Below are 13,356 nucleotides of genomic sequence, written 5' to 3'. Positions count from 1 at the left end.
GCCCTCTGGACTGTGCCCTCTGGACTTCCTGGAGATCAGGCCCTGAGACTGACACCGTCCCTCTCTGGCCAGCCTGGTTCTGAGGTGGGTCTGTCTGACTGTGCCATCTGTGCTCTCTGCCAGGGTCCCTGGCAGGGCTCAAGGGACTTTCAGAAGCACCGTCAGGTGCTGATACCAAAAAGTCATGGCTAACAGCATGGACGCTGGAGTCAGACTGCCTAGGTCAGTTCCCCTGCCCATACTCCCAAGATGTGTGGCCTCAAGTACAGCACGTCGGTTTCTCAGCTTGCTCTAACATGGGGATACCAGTGGCTGCCCCTTCACGGAGCTGTCGGGAGCCTGGGTGAAATGATACATGCAAAACACAGTGCCTGGCATGAGGTAACTGCTCCATAAATGTCAGGCATTATAATTTTAACAATAATAATAATATATAAACAGATTGTATAATATAGTCATAAAATATAATAATGATTAAAATTATTATCGTCATTTTTTTGACTCCTGCATGACCCCATGAGCGTGTTTCCATCACCAGACGCTAATGGTGGACAGTGAGTGATGCTTTTGTGCCAAGAAGATGGGGGGGTCTGTGGAGCAGCCTCAGTCTCTGGGCACAGAGGAAGCCTGCAATTCTGGGTGGCGGGAGAACAGCGGCTCCTGAGTGTCCTCCACCTCCTACCCGCTCTACAGCGCCTCCCCGAGCCCAGCAGAGCCCACCTACCACCAGGGTGGGGAGTCTGGCCCTGGAAGGCCGCACTCCCTAACCCTGCACCCCACTCCCTCTGTCTGTCTTTCCACCCACTCTGGATGTGTGGAGAGCCTGGCAGTCAGCCCAGTTTCTGAAAGGCTCTCATGTGTTTGAATTCACTCCAATTTATGGAACCAATTTTAAAATGAAGGAGAGGTGACGTCTGGACTGTGCCATGAGAGCCCACCTCCAGCGCGGAAAGGTGGGTGAAATCTGTTGGTTTACAAAACGCACCAACTCCCATGGGAACCTCTGCTCCTTCCCGGGGTCTGGCCGGGGGTCACCGGGACAGGAACACGCATGCTCTCCTCGCCCTGGCACACGGGTCTCTGCACTCCGGCGAGTGCCCGCAGCCTGTGGGGCGGATGGCTCCACACTCGGACCCCTCTCAGATGGGCGAGGCCGGCCTGGCACGACGTGTCGCGGCCCACACATGCTACTTCCACGCTGCACATCCCTGATGTCCTCTGCAGGCCTCCCTCCCATGGGAAATCGAATTCCAATAGGGTGCAGGGACAGACTGGAGAGAGCTACGTGATTCCTGTTTCTGCCGCTCTGATCTGCTCGCTGGCCCTGCGGGAGAAGTATATTTATTCTACCCAAGTGCAAACAACGCCTCAGCATAACAGAGGCCTTGGAAAACCAGCTGCATGAAAGCTGCACTTGTTTCAGCGTTGCCTTTTTTTTTTTTTTCCTTTTCCTTCTATCGTCCTAGGAGAGCCAGTTTTCCCTCCTTTTAATTTTTGTTTTTAAAAGCACCATTAAGCCCGAGCTGAAACAGATTGTTCTGCCAAAAGGAAGACGATCTATTAGCTGGATTCTTTTTTTAAATTATTGAAGTGAAATTCACATCGCACAAAATTAACCAGTTTAATGGAACGTTTCAGTGGGGTTGAGTCCATTCACAGGGTCGCGCTACCGTCACCTGTATCTGGTTCCAAAACATTTCTGCACCCAAAAGAATACTCCTCCCCACTAAGCAGTGGCTCTCCCTGTCCTCTGTGTGACAACCACCAGTCTGTGCTGTCTCTGATTGACCTATTCTGCACCTTTCATATAAATGGAATCACGCAGTCTGAGGCCTTCTGTGCCTGGCTTCATTCACTTAGCACAGGGCTCTCAGGGTTTATCCATGGCATAGCTTGTATCTGTACTCCATTCCTTTTGATGGCTGAATAATGTTCCATTGTATGGATATACCATGTTTTGTTTACGCATTCATCGGGTGATGGCCATCTGGGTTGTTTCTACCTTTTGACTATTGTGAATAATGCTGTTAGGAACATTCATGTACAAGTACTTGTTTGAATACCTGTTTTCAGTTATTTGGGGTATATACCTAGCAGTGGAATTGCTGGGTCATATGGTAACTCTGTGTGTAGCTTTTTGAGAAACATCTGAATTCTTTTAGATGTTATTGAACACCTAGTGTGTGTGCCAGCCTGTGCCAGGTTCTGACTTCACCCTCCTCAGAGCCCCAAAACTCTAGGCTTCCCTTGGGCAAACCTGGCTTATTCCACTCATGCTAAAGAGGGCTTCTTTGTCCCCATTAGCCTGCCACTTGGATAAGTCAAAATGAACCTCAGAAACAGACACCGAACACAGCCACCTGAAAGCTGGCGAGAGAGCAGGGCTATTTGCATTTCCCGAGTCCTTTGGAATTCTTTGCAGAGACATGGTAGATCAATTGTAGCTCAAATATAGTGAGCAAACTGGCATTTTACAAGAACTTTGCCAATGATCACGGTGTCCAAATGGTAGTTCCTAGACCTAGGAGCTTGGTGCAGATCTTCCTCCTTGATTTGTCTGTCTCTGCTGAAAGCAGGCAAGGTGGAAACTCCTTTTTAGTCTCTCCTCTCTATAGGGAGATACCGAAACTGCAGTCTCTATATGGCTAGAAGGACTGGCATATTCTAGCACAAGGGTCTCCAGATACACATGGACCAGGCCACCTGCCCTGGCTCAGTTTCTAGAAGGAGTATCTGGTACATACCCAGGTACTGCATATTCAGCTCAGGAAATAAGCAGGCAGTCATGTGATCTAAGCAGCTGACATCTTTTTGTCTTCCTTATTCCTTCTCCCTGTGCAGGGGGAACGCTCTTCCTATGGGACTGGATTAAAATTCAGTTATGCCTCTTGAAATTTCTGGTTACCAGGAGGTAACAGAAAGCCCTTCCATCACTTTAAATCCCAGAACCCACTTGTGATTTGTAAATTATGTTATCTACTGCAAAATTATTATGAACACGTAATTTTCCTTCAAAGATCTGTGTGGCTAGAGGGTTTAAAATGTAGCATTCCTGTGAAATCCCACCTTTCATTTTAATTAGGAAGCATTGATTCTGAACACACCCCCTTGGTTGGTGCACCAGGGCAGGCCCTCCTCAACTTCCGATTACTGTGTTCAGTCTGTGGCCCTGAGCCGCTCTGAGACTTTCCACTTGCCAGGCTCCCCAGCCTTAGGGCTGCTCTTAGGGATGCCTGTGGTCTCCACCTATGGAGGAAACCCTTCATGCCTTGAACAGAATGTTGGAACATGCTCAGCCCCTTCCAAGTCTGGGATGTGGGGGAGGAACAAGCTATGTGGTCAGCTGCCTGGATCTGAGGATCTCACCTCATTACCTACTAAGTGTGTGACACTAAGAAGGCCACCTCTTTGGGCCCTGTCATCTTACCTGTAAAATTACTAATCATATTCCCACCTCCTGAGACTTGGCAGAAACACGTGAGTCAACATGTGTGAAAATACCCAGACTACACCAGACGCTCGGTACGTGTCATCTAGTGGGACTTCATGTTGCTGTCTTTAAGTGCGGATGGCAGGTAGGTGACAAGACCCACATAGGTAGTTTTCTTGGGAAGTGTCTCTCCCTTGAGACTTCCCATGTGTAAGAGAACACACAACTTGGGGAATCAAACCGTGGGTGCTGCTAGGTAACGCTCCCAGCAGGAAGCCCGCACGTGTGCATGCAGTAATCACCGAGTTACGGTCCTCTTTGAAATGCTAATGTGAACTTGTTCCCTTGAGCTCATTTCATTTGGGGAGCCAGAGGCACCAAGAGGTTGGCCGGTGCCTCCTGGTGGCTCCCTTCCTGCCCCACTAACGGAAATCATTTCTTTTGGCAAAAGGACAGGATTGGCTTCAGGGCCGTGGGCTCGATTCAGGCACGTGCCTTGAGTATGTCATGAGACTGATCTCAGAGAATCGTCATGGGTCTTCTTGCTGACGTGGACACACCCAGCACTGTGCCAGGCACACAGTGGGAGTTTAATAAATGTGCGGTAAGGCTGCTTAGAGTTTGAGGAACTGAAATGCTTCACGGCCACACTCCAGAGAGCGGGGGGAGGCAAGTCTGCAGTGGAGGGCAGAGAAGACCCGGGGTATCCTTAGCCACAGCCTGAGGGCCCGGACATCCCAGGGCATGGGGTGGAGAACAAGGAACTTGGTCACAACCTCCCCAGCTGCTCCCCTAAGGAGAAAGGGAAAACCTCTCCCCGAAGGTGCACAGGCATTTCCAAGATCTGGAAGGGGGACTGACCAGGGGCTCACACGTTGGACAGTGAGTCCAGCTGCCCCTTGGCTACCCTCATGGGCCCTGTCCAGGTTTGGGGATCCCATATCACTGAGACAGGAAGAATCCCTCTGCTGGGTTCCCTAAACTCACCCCCACACCCTGTTCTACCAGGATGGATGCTCTCAAGACCCTGGGAGCAGCCCACTTCCTCGGGGGCCAGCCCACAGGCCAGGCTTGTTCTGCAGATGGATGTCCTCCCAGCCCTGGGCCGGGGGCACAGAGGCCCTGATGATCACCACCCAGAGTGAGGAACACTAGGATGGAAGGGTGTGCAGGGGACTGTGGGTGCCTCAAGACTGAAGCTTCAGGTGCAGGAGGCAGGGGATGCATTTCACAAAGGGCTTGATCACTGGGACCAGGTCGCACAGGTGTGTTGCCAGGCAGAGGGGTGAGGACGTGAAAGGGCGTGGCTGGGTGGGGAGGCAGCCTGGATAAGGGACAGAGAGAAGAACTGTGGGTCCCTGCATGCAGGGATGGCGAGGGAGGACGCTGGATTCGTGCCAAGGGCCCTAAGTACCATCTTCAAGAGCTGGAACTTAACCCTGCAGGCCATGGCTACAAACCCAGACTTGAGGGTGCTGGCCTTCCGGGGCTTTTTTGGCCTGCATGGTGTTTTTAAAATATGAGTCAAAAATGAAAAATAAGAGATATTTCACATCAAAATCCCGATGTCTGGCTTCTCTTGAAAAATGGAAAAATCTGGAAACAGTCAGTTTTAACTATCTAGGAGCCGCTCCCTCTAGATAAGATATCCAGGGCACCATGGTCGCCCTACTCCTAGTGTCTCTCTGGCCTGGAAATTGAGCGTCAATCACCATTTACCATGGGGCTTGCGTGCTTTTTTTCTAATAAAGGTGACTTGGAACCATATCTCTGTTAAAATCAAATATAGACCAAGTGGGCTGCTTTGTGATTTTTACGAAACAAGTCTGTTTCTTGTGTCTCTGGAACCTGTGTATCTCTGTAGGCAGCAGAGTTTGAAGCCCTGCCAGGGAGTCATTAAGGAGTTTGTCGGGATTTGTAGTTGTAGACGGCAGAATCCATTCCAGCCAGTTTAAGCCAAAAGAAAAAAGGGTAGTGGGAGGTTATTCAGGGGTCCAGAGACCTCAGAGAACAGCGCTTCCAGGAATGGTTCCCAAGGTCTCCTGCGTGATCTGGAAGCTGCCTCCCAGCTGCTGGCTTAGGATCATGCTCTGTCCCCACCCAGTTCTGCCGAATCTGAATCTCACTGAGACACCTCTGAGAGGTGGACTGTAAATCACACCTGCATCCTAGCAGCCAAGGCAGCAGGGAAATGTGCAGTCAGTGCTGGAAAGTGGGGCTTGCGCTGTGGAAATCGTCCACATGCGGAGAGGGTGACCAAAAGCTGCAAATGGCCACTCCAGGCTCTGGAAAGGGAGGTAGCTTTGGTGTCTGGGGGTGTCACCAGCGGAGATCTAGCCACGCCACTCACTTTGCACCCTGGAGTAGGCCTGGAACAGGACCTTCACACCACCAGAAGGCTCTGAGTACACAGCATCAGGCCCAGCTCAGAGAAGGTGACCCCCAGTCTCCCAGCAGCCCCAGAGCCTGGGATGGTCCTGGCTGGCTGGTCAGCCAGGCCTCCAGCAGCCTCCCGCAGCTGTGCCCACCCTCTAGCCAAGTGCCTGTGCTTGGCTTTTGCGTGCCTTCCTCCTGGCCTGGCCCCGGCTGACTGCCCAGGCTGCAGCTGTGTCACGATTTCGGAACTCTTTGTTCTGTTTGTGGAATTCAGAGGAAGCCTGTGCCAGCTAGGAGACTGGGCTCAGCTATTTCCCAGCAGCTGATAACAGCTGTGATTAAAAGATGAAAAACCCTGCACATGGCCCAGCCCTGCCTGTGACACAGAAGCCAGGCGCATGTGTCCAAACTCAGACACTCTGTGGTGTCCGCTCCTGCCCTACCCTCTTGTCGGTGGCTGCCTCTGTCCAGAGCCTCGCCCTGCTCTGCACCCTGCCCCGAGGGCCGCAGATTTCTCGGGAACCATTTACAGGGCTCTGAGGCACCTGGCCAGGTACTTGCTACAGGCAGGGTATCGTATGAGCCTCACAACAATCCAGAAGGCAAGTGCCATGTTATGACAAGTTTACAGATGGCGAAACTGAGCCTCAGGGAGTATAGGTGGCTTGCCCAGGGCCATGCAGCAGGTGACTGGAGAGCTGGGATCCACCTAGGTGTGTTTGGCCTCAAAGCCTCCACTCTCCGTGACCTCACTTTCCTCTCTGATTTGCAGGTGCTGCAACTGCCTCTGCCAGATACACCCAGAAGGGTCATTTCTGCCTTCCAGGAGGTTCCTTTGACACAGAGCCTCCCCCAAGCCCCCCAAGCCAGTACCCCAGTAGGGAGCACAGCATGACAGCGGAGGCAGTGCCTCTGCCAGCTTGCAACTTGGGGCCAGTCACTCCTTTTCTACTGGGCATTCGTGTTCTCATTTCATTTATTCGACCAATACTTATGAAGCTCCTACTATATGCCAGGCACCAGGAGATAAGAGAGACAAGATTTATCCCGCTAAGAAGTCTGCATTCTAGCAGGATGGAAACATGCAGTGAGTCAGGACAGGATGTGACAGAGTGAAGGCGGGGCTTGTCTGGTAGGACTGCCAGAGAGGGCCTCTCTGATGAAATGACATTGAGCTGAGACCTGAGTGACAAGAAGTAGCCAGGCTGGGGAGTGGGCAGGGCTTCCCAGGCACAGAGCCCCCCTGTCCTGAAGGAGGATTGTGGGGCTGGGATGAAAGAGCAGAGAGGAGGTCCTAGTGGTTCACTGGATAGGGGGACCTGAAATTAGACCAGAGATGTAGTCAAGGGACAGACCAGACAGGGTCAGACAGGCCAAGGTGAGATGCCTGGATCTTTTTTTTTTTTTTTCTTGAGACAGGGTCTCACTCTGTCACCCAGGCTAGAGGGCAGTGGTGCAATCTTGCCTCACTACAACCTCAGACTCCTCTGCTCCAGCTATCCTTCTGCCTCAGCCTCCAAAGTAGCTGAGACTACAGGTGCACACCACTTGTATATATAGGTGTGTGTGTGTGTGTGTGTGTGTGTGTAGTATTTTTTGTAGAGATGAGGTCTCACCATGTTGCCCAAGTTGGTCTTGAGCTCCTGGCCTCAAGTCATTGTCCCGCCTCGGCCTGTAAACTACTGGGATTACAGGCATGAGCCACCGCACCCAACCATGGCTCGATCTTTACCTGCGTGCAGAGGACAGCTTCAGATGGCTTGAACCAGTAAGGAGGGAGTAACACCACACAGGGTTGCTGTGAGGACTGAGCACCAAATAAGCTAAAAGAGGTCAAAGCCGACAGGATACAGTGTGTATGTGAGTTGAGCCTTCATAAATGGGCAGGAGACCCTAGGCCCTTCTCCTGCAGGGAAGGCAGCAGTCCCAGGGTCCCAGGGGCCCAGACTTTTCAGGGGAGAGGCCTGCAGGGAGCACCTCTCCACCCTGAATACACTCCCTCCTGGGACCTTCCAGCCAGGGGACGCTACCCAGGCCTTCGCCTCCTGGATCTTTCCACTGATGGCTCCATAGTCACAGGGGATGAGGGCACCGGGGAGCAGGCTACTGGTAGCTTCCATGTGAGTCTTTTTTTGAGACAGAATCTTGCTTTGTCACTCAGGCTGGAGTGCAATGGCGCAATCTTGGCTCACTGCAACCTCCGCCTCCCAGGTTCAAGTAGTTCTCCTGCCTCAGCCTCCCTAGTGGCTGGGACTACAGGCTCCCGCCAGCATGCCCAGCTAATTTTTGTATTTTTAGTAGAGATGGGAGTTCTACATGTTAGCCAGGCTGGTCTCAAACTCCTGACTTCATGATCCGCCTGTCTTGGCCTCCTAATGTGCTGGGATTACAGGCGTGAGCCACCATGCCCAGCCACATGTGAGCCTTTCATCCTGCATCCAAATGTAGGTGGACTGCAATGGCCCAGAAAGAATCTCGAGGGGACAGGTGTGACTCAGGGTCCATAGGGGCCTGGTGGGTGCAGGGCCTTTTTGGGCTTCTCTTGGCCCTACTTCTGGCAGAGAAACAGCTGCCGTTCCTGGTAGGAGTAGGTAGGCATGGGTGCTTTTTGGGGTCTGTGGATTGTCTGCCTCCTGGCTGGCAGGTGGAGCCTGGGGCCGGGCTTGTGGAGAGTCTAGGGCTGGCTGACGGACTCAGGGCCCCACTCTCTTCATCTGGCTGGGACGCAGTGGGAACTGGGGTTCCGTCCAGTTGTCTGAGCAATGGAAGTTGACTCTGGTGAATTCAAAAGTCAGACAAAGCAGATTTCCATGTTGGCTGAGTCATCTGCAGAAGAAATCGGATACAGTAGTTTTCACCTGGGAATACATTTGTTTCATGAAATTTGGAAATCAATTTGGCAGTGAACTTTCTAGCAGGTTATGGGGGACAGTGAGCAGAAAATCTAGCTGACACTTGAAACCTGAAATTGGCCACCTGGAGGGGGCCTTTCTGCCCGACAAAGGGGCTATGAGCTGCCAGAGCTGACAGTGCTCGTTGGCTGGGGACCCTGAGGTCTGATCCAGGACCCCCAAGGCTGGAGTCTCCCGGGGATGGCTGTGTTCCTACACACCCTTCAGTTGTCAGTGCCCTCAAGCCATCTTCAGACCTGTTCAGTTGCTTCTCAAATCCATCCTGCCTTTGCCACCACTAGGCCCTTGCCTCAATTGGTGAGGCCCCCACCATCTCCCTCCTGCATTACCAAGATGCCTGCCCAGTGCCCCTACTCCCAGCCCTCCAGTGCCCTCCCAGTCCAGACACATTGTCAGGTTCCACCCAGCCCAAAGCATCAGCATCTCTGGGGGTGGCCTATTAATTGCTTGCTTATCAAGCTCCCAAATGACTCTCCTGTTTGAGGAACTCTGGCCTGAAGGATAAAATACAAATTCGTTAGGTTTGGACTTTGCAGACATTGAGGCCAGTGTTTCTCAAGCTGTGGTTCTGCAGCCGGCAGCATCAACATCACCTGGGAATTGTTAGAGCTGCAAATTCTTAAGCCTCAGGAAGCCTCAAAACTCTGGGAGTGAGGCGCAGCTATCTGTTCTAATACCCCTTCAGGTGGTATGCACCTTTGCACCTGCTGTTCCTCCTGCCCGGAACACCTTTCCCTCTCTTCTCGCAGCCAGCCCTGGTCATGTATCTGGCCTCCTCAACTCAAGCATATGTTTCTCAGGCAAACCCTGACCCTCAGACCAGGCAGTGTTCACCTACCATGTAGTGTTAAGAGGTCGCCGAACCTTGCCTTCATAGCACCTGGCAGTTTGCAATTCAGTACATCACTGGGTCGAGGCCTTTCTCCCTGCTAGTCTTGTAATGATGGTGAGGGACTCATTACACCTTATCCCATGGTATCCCTGGTCCCTGGCACAGGACCTGATGAATAGCAGAGGGGGAATCAGTTAATAACTATCACCTTCCTCCAAATAGCAATGAATATCCTGCAACTTCTTGATTTTCCAGTTCTAGATATTACCGAATAGAAGTCCAAAGCCTTCCTTTTCTTTCAGTCCTTTACATGAAATCTACTGCTTTCTCTCTGGAAGTTTTTGGATCTTCTCTTAAACCCTAGTGTTCTGAAATTTTAAGATGAAGTATTTTTTCAGAGTTTGGTTTCTTTCACTGCACTAGCTGGACTCTCAGAAGATCAAATTTCTTGAATTATTTCTTTAATGATTTCCCCTCCAGATTTCTCTGTTCTTTCTTTCTGAAACTGCAATTTTGTGGGGAAAAGGGCACAGTCGCTGGAATGATCCTGATTCTCTGGATGGATTTTCTTAACTCTTGATTCCTATCGTCTGCATCTGTATGTCTTGTTCTACTTTCTTGGAAACTTCCCTAACCTTTCTCTCATCATCTATTTCTTTTCTTTTCTTTTCTTTTTTTTTTTTTTTTTTGAGACACAGTCTCACTCTGCCACCCAGGCTGGAGTGCGGTGGCACCATCTCAGCTCACTGCAACCTCTGCCTCCCATGTTCAAGCGATTCTCCTGCCTCAGCCTCCCTAGTAGCTGGGACTACAGGCATGTACCACCACGCCCAGCTGATTTTTATATTTTTAGTAGAGATGGGGTTTCACTGTGTTGGCCAGACTCATCTCAAACACCTGACCACCTGCCTTGCCCTCCCAAAGTGCTGGGATTACAGGCGTGAGCCACCATGCCTGGCCTCATCATCTATTGGTAATTAAATTATAATCTTTCCTATCATGTGTTTGATTTGTAAGGAATTTTGTGCAAATGTTTCTGAATATTCCTTTTTAATAGGATCCTTGTCTGGTTTTACAAATATATCCATCATTATCTCTGAGCATGTTAATTACTTTTTTTTAGGTTTTCTCTTTTCAGAAAGGCTTTGTCTGCGCCAGGTGACGTTTCCCCATGTGTTTCACCCTCTGTGTCTCACATTAGAGGCTTCCTCGTATGTCTGGCAAGTTTGGCTCATTTTTCAGACTGGAAGCCTAGAAAGCCAGCAGGCAGCTCCAGGCACTTGGGTGGGGCTCCTTGACTGTGAGTGGGTGCCCAGGAGTGTGGTCTGGCAGGGGCTTTTCTCTTGGCCTCACAGAGTCCCCAAGAAGAGCCTGCTCATCTCCCACCTGGAAGCAAAGGTCTGACTGCCCACATCCTGGGAGCTACATTGAGGAAGGAGAGATGCAGGGGCCTCCGTATTCCATGTGTACTTTCACTTAATGGTACCCCTCCTCGGCTCTGCGTGGCGAGTCTGTCTTCCCCTCTCCATAGAATAAACCCTCACACAAACTTCTGCCCAGCTTGCGGAAGGGCAGCTGTCCAGACTGAGTCCAGATAGTAAATAGTTAAGCTTCTGCATGCCATACAGTTTTCCTCACAACTACTCAACTTGCCATTATGGAGCAACAATGGCCATAGACACACATGAATGAATGGGCATGGTTGTGTCCTGATAAAACTTGATGGACAAAAATAGGTGGTGGGTCAGATTTAGTTCATAGGCCATGGTTGGAGATGCTTGGTCGAGATTCCAGCTCACCAGCTAACCAGTGTTGGCGATTCGCGAGCTTTGGGACGTTCCTCATTGCATACCGCGATTCTCTCGGCGACTCACGAGCTTTGGGACGTTCTTCATTGCATACCGCGATTCTCTCGGCGATTCGCGAGCTTTGGGACGTTCCTCATTGCATACCGCGATTCTCTCGGCGACTCACGAGCTTTGGGACACTCCTCATTGCGTACCGCGATTCTCTTCAGTGTTCTCCATTGCTGGGTTAAAATTTTGGCTGTCCCATTTCTGCATCAGCAGGTAGCCCTCATTGTCTACTTCTCAGCATTCTTATTGTTGCTGGTGTTTCCTTTCCTGACCTCTCTGCCCTTTACTACCTACGTAGTAAAAATAAATCTGTCCATTCAGTCTCCCACCCTTAACTACCAGGCTCCTCTTATTTTTCTGATAGACCCCTTGCGTTACCTCTACAACCATCTACAACTCAATGTTGATTGGAGTTGCTTTGGGTTGTGTGTCGGCACCAAACAGTACATTGTCGTCTTTTTTTTCGAGTAATTAGTTGAGCACGCACCCCCTAAAACGAAAGACTTCTGTAAAGACTTGAACCCAAAATGACTCCTTCCTTTCTGAGGCATAGTTTTGAGGGAAAGCCTTACTTTATATTCAGCCATAATGCTAACAGCTGCTCCATAAGAAAGCCGTGAATATACCCATTTCACAGATGGGAAAACTAAGGCCCAGAGCTGTTGAGTTACCCAAGTTCATGGGAATAGCCTGTGAGAGAGTCAGGATTTGTACCATGGTGAAGAGGTCTCTCTTTACCATGCTGCTCTGCGCTGAGAAGGTGGCAGTGGACTTTGGTTTTGTTCCTTTGGTGGAGAGTGGCCTGACCAGTGTTAGAAAGGACCCTTGGATGAGGATCAGGGAGAGGCTAGATGGAAAGAGCAGAGCCTGGGGGAAGGGAGGCCCAGAGGAGGCTGCAGCAGATGGTGAAACGCAGTGGGGCGTGTGACAAGGACTGGGGGGATGATGAACAGGTAATTCAGCGGGGACATATGGGAGTGGATGGCAGGAATGATGGCCCCAGACATTTGTTGTGGCAGAGGAGGAACCCTTCGCCAAAGGGCAGAGGGGCCGCCCTGCCATCCCCACCCAGGCAGGACAGGCTGGGTCTGCCAGCTCCCACCGTTCTTGGTTGGACCATGCTACTCTCCATAGGATCCAGAGCCCAGGGCCTAGCCAGAGCCTGGAATTGGGCACGCACAGTCCCTGCTCTGCAGGCAAGGTCCTAGTTCTCAGTCCGGGACTAGGCTTGGCTGGGAAAAGGGAGGTGCTGAGACACAGCAGGGCTTGCTGGGGTCCTTTGAGCAGTCAGCTTCCCACACAGGGAGAGCGGCTAGTCTGCCAGGAGCGTTCAGGTAGCTCTGAGCTGTGTGGGGTGCAGGGAGAGTCCTGACCCCAAATAGTTAGGCCTGGGTCCTGAACACCCAGGAGGCCTTCAGAGGGAAGCAGGTAGCCCAGTGGTTGGTGCTGTCTTGAGGGTCACCCCATGGACAGAGGCTTCAGAGGGCCACATGCACTGTCTGCCAGTGTTCCAGTGTTCAGAGTCCAGCATGTGGGCTCTGCTGCGCCTCACCCCTCCAATCACCTGAGCCCCAGTCTCCTCCGCTGCAGGGTGGACCTGGTAACACAGGCCCCACAGGACTGCTCTAGGAATCACTAAGGGGGTGGCAAGTCTGAACCAGCCCAGTCCAGAAGATTGTTCCTGGCAGATAAGGTCTCCAAGGCCCTGGAGTGGCCATGAAGTTTGCTCTGCCCCAGTTGGCTGCCTCACTGGTTCTGGGAGACAGAGAGAGGTGGGCAGGTTTTCCACAGGTGTTTTCCATAGCCCCTTCTGTACCCAGAATTGTTCCCAGGCATCAGTGCCCCTTTCCCGACACCCACGGCACCTGCACATGTCTCTGATAGTGTTTCCCACACTGTGCTGTAATTGACTGTTTGCATCTTATCTCCCAGATGATTGTGAGCTACTCA

At 51.5% G+C, this 13,356-nt stretch overlaps 1 protein-coding gene across 1 annotated transcript in view; it reads left to right on the top strand.

The window, feature by feature from the left end:
• The window catches only part of COL23A1 (collagen type XXIII alpha 1 chain), a 365,686-nt gene that overhangs the window by 261,517 nt on the left and 90,813 nt on the right, over positions 1 to 13,356 (top strand). The window lies entirely within an intron of this gene.

This window comes from Trachypithecus francoisi, unplaced genomic scaffold (genome assembly GCF_009764315.1).
Source record: "Trachypithecus francoisi isolate TF-2019V2 unplaced genomic scaffold, Tfra_2.0 Lachesis_group2, whole genome shotgun sequence".
Taxonomy (NCBI): domain Eukaryota; kingdom Metazoa; phylum Chordata; class Mammalia; order Primates; family Cercopithecidae; genus Trachypithecus; species Trachypithecus francoisi.
This window is presented reverse-complemented; position numbering and strand designations above follow the sequence as displayed.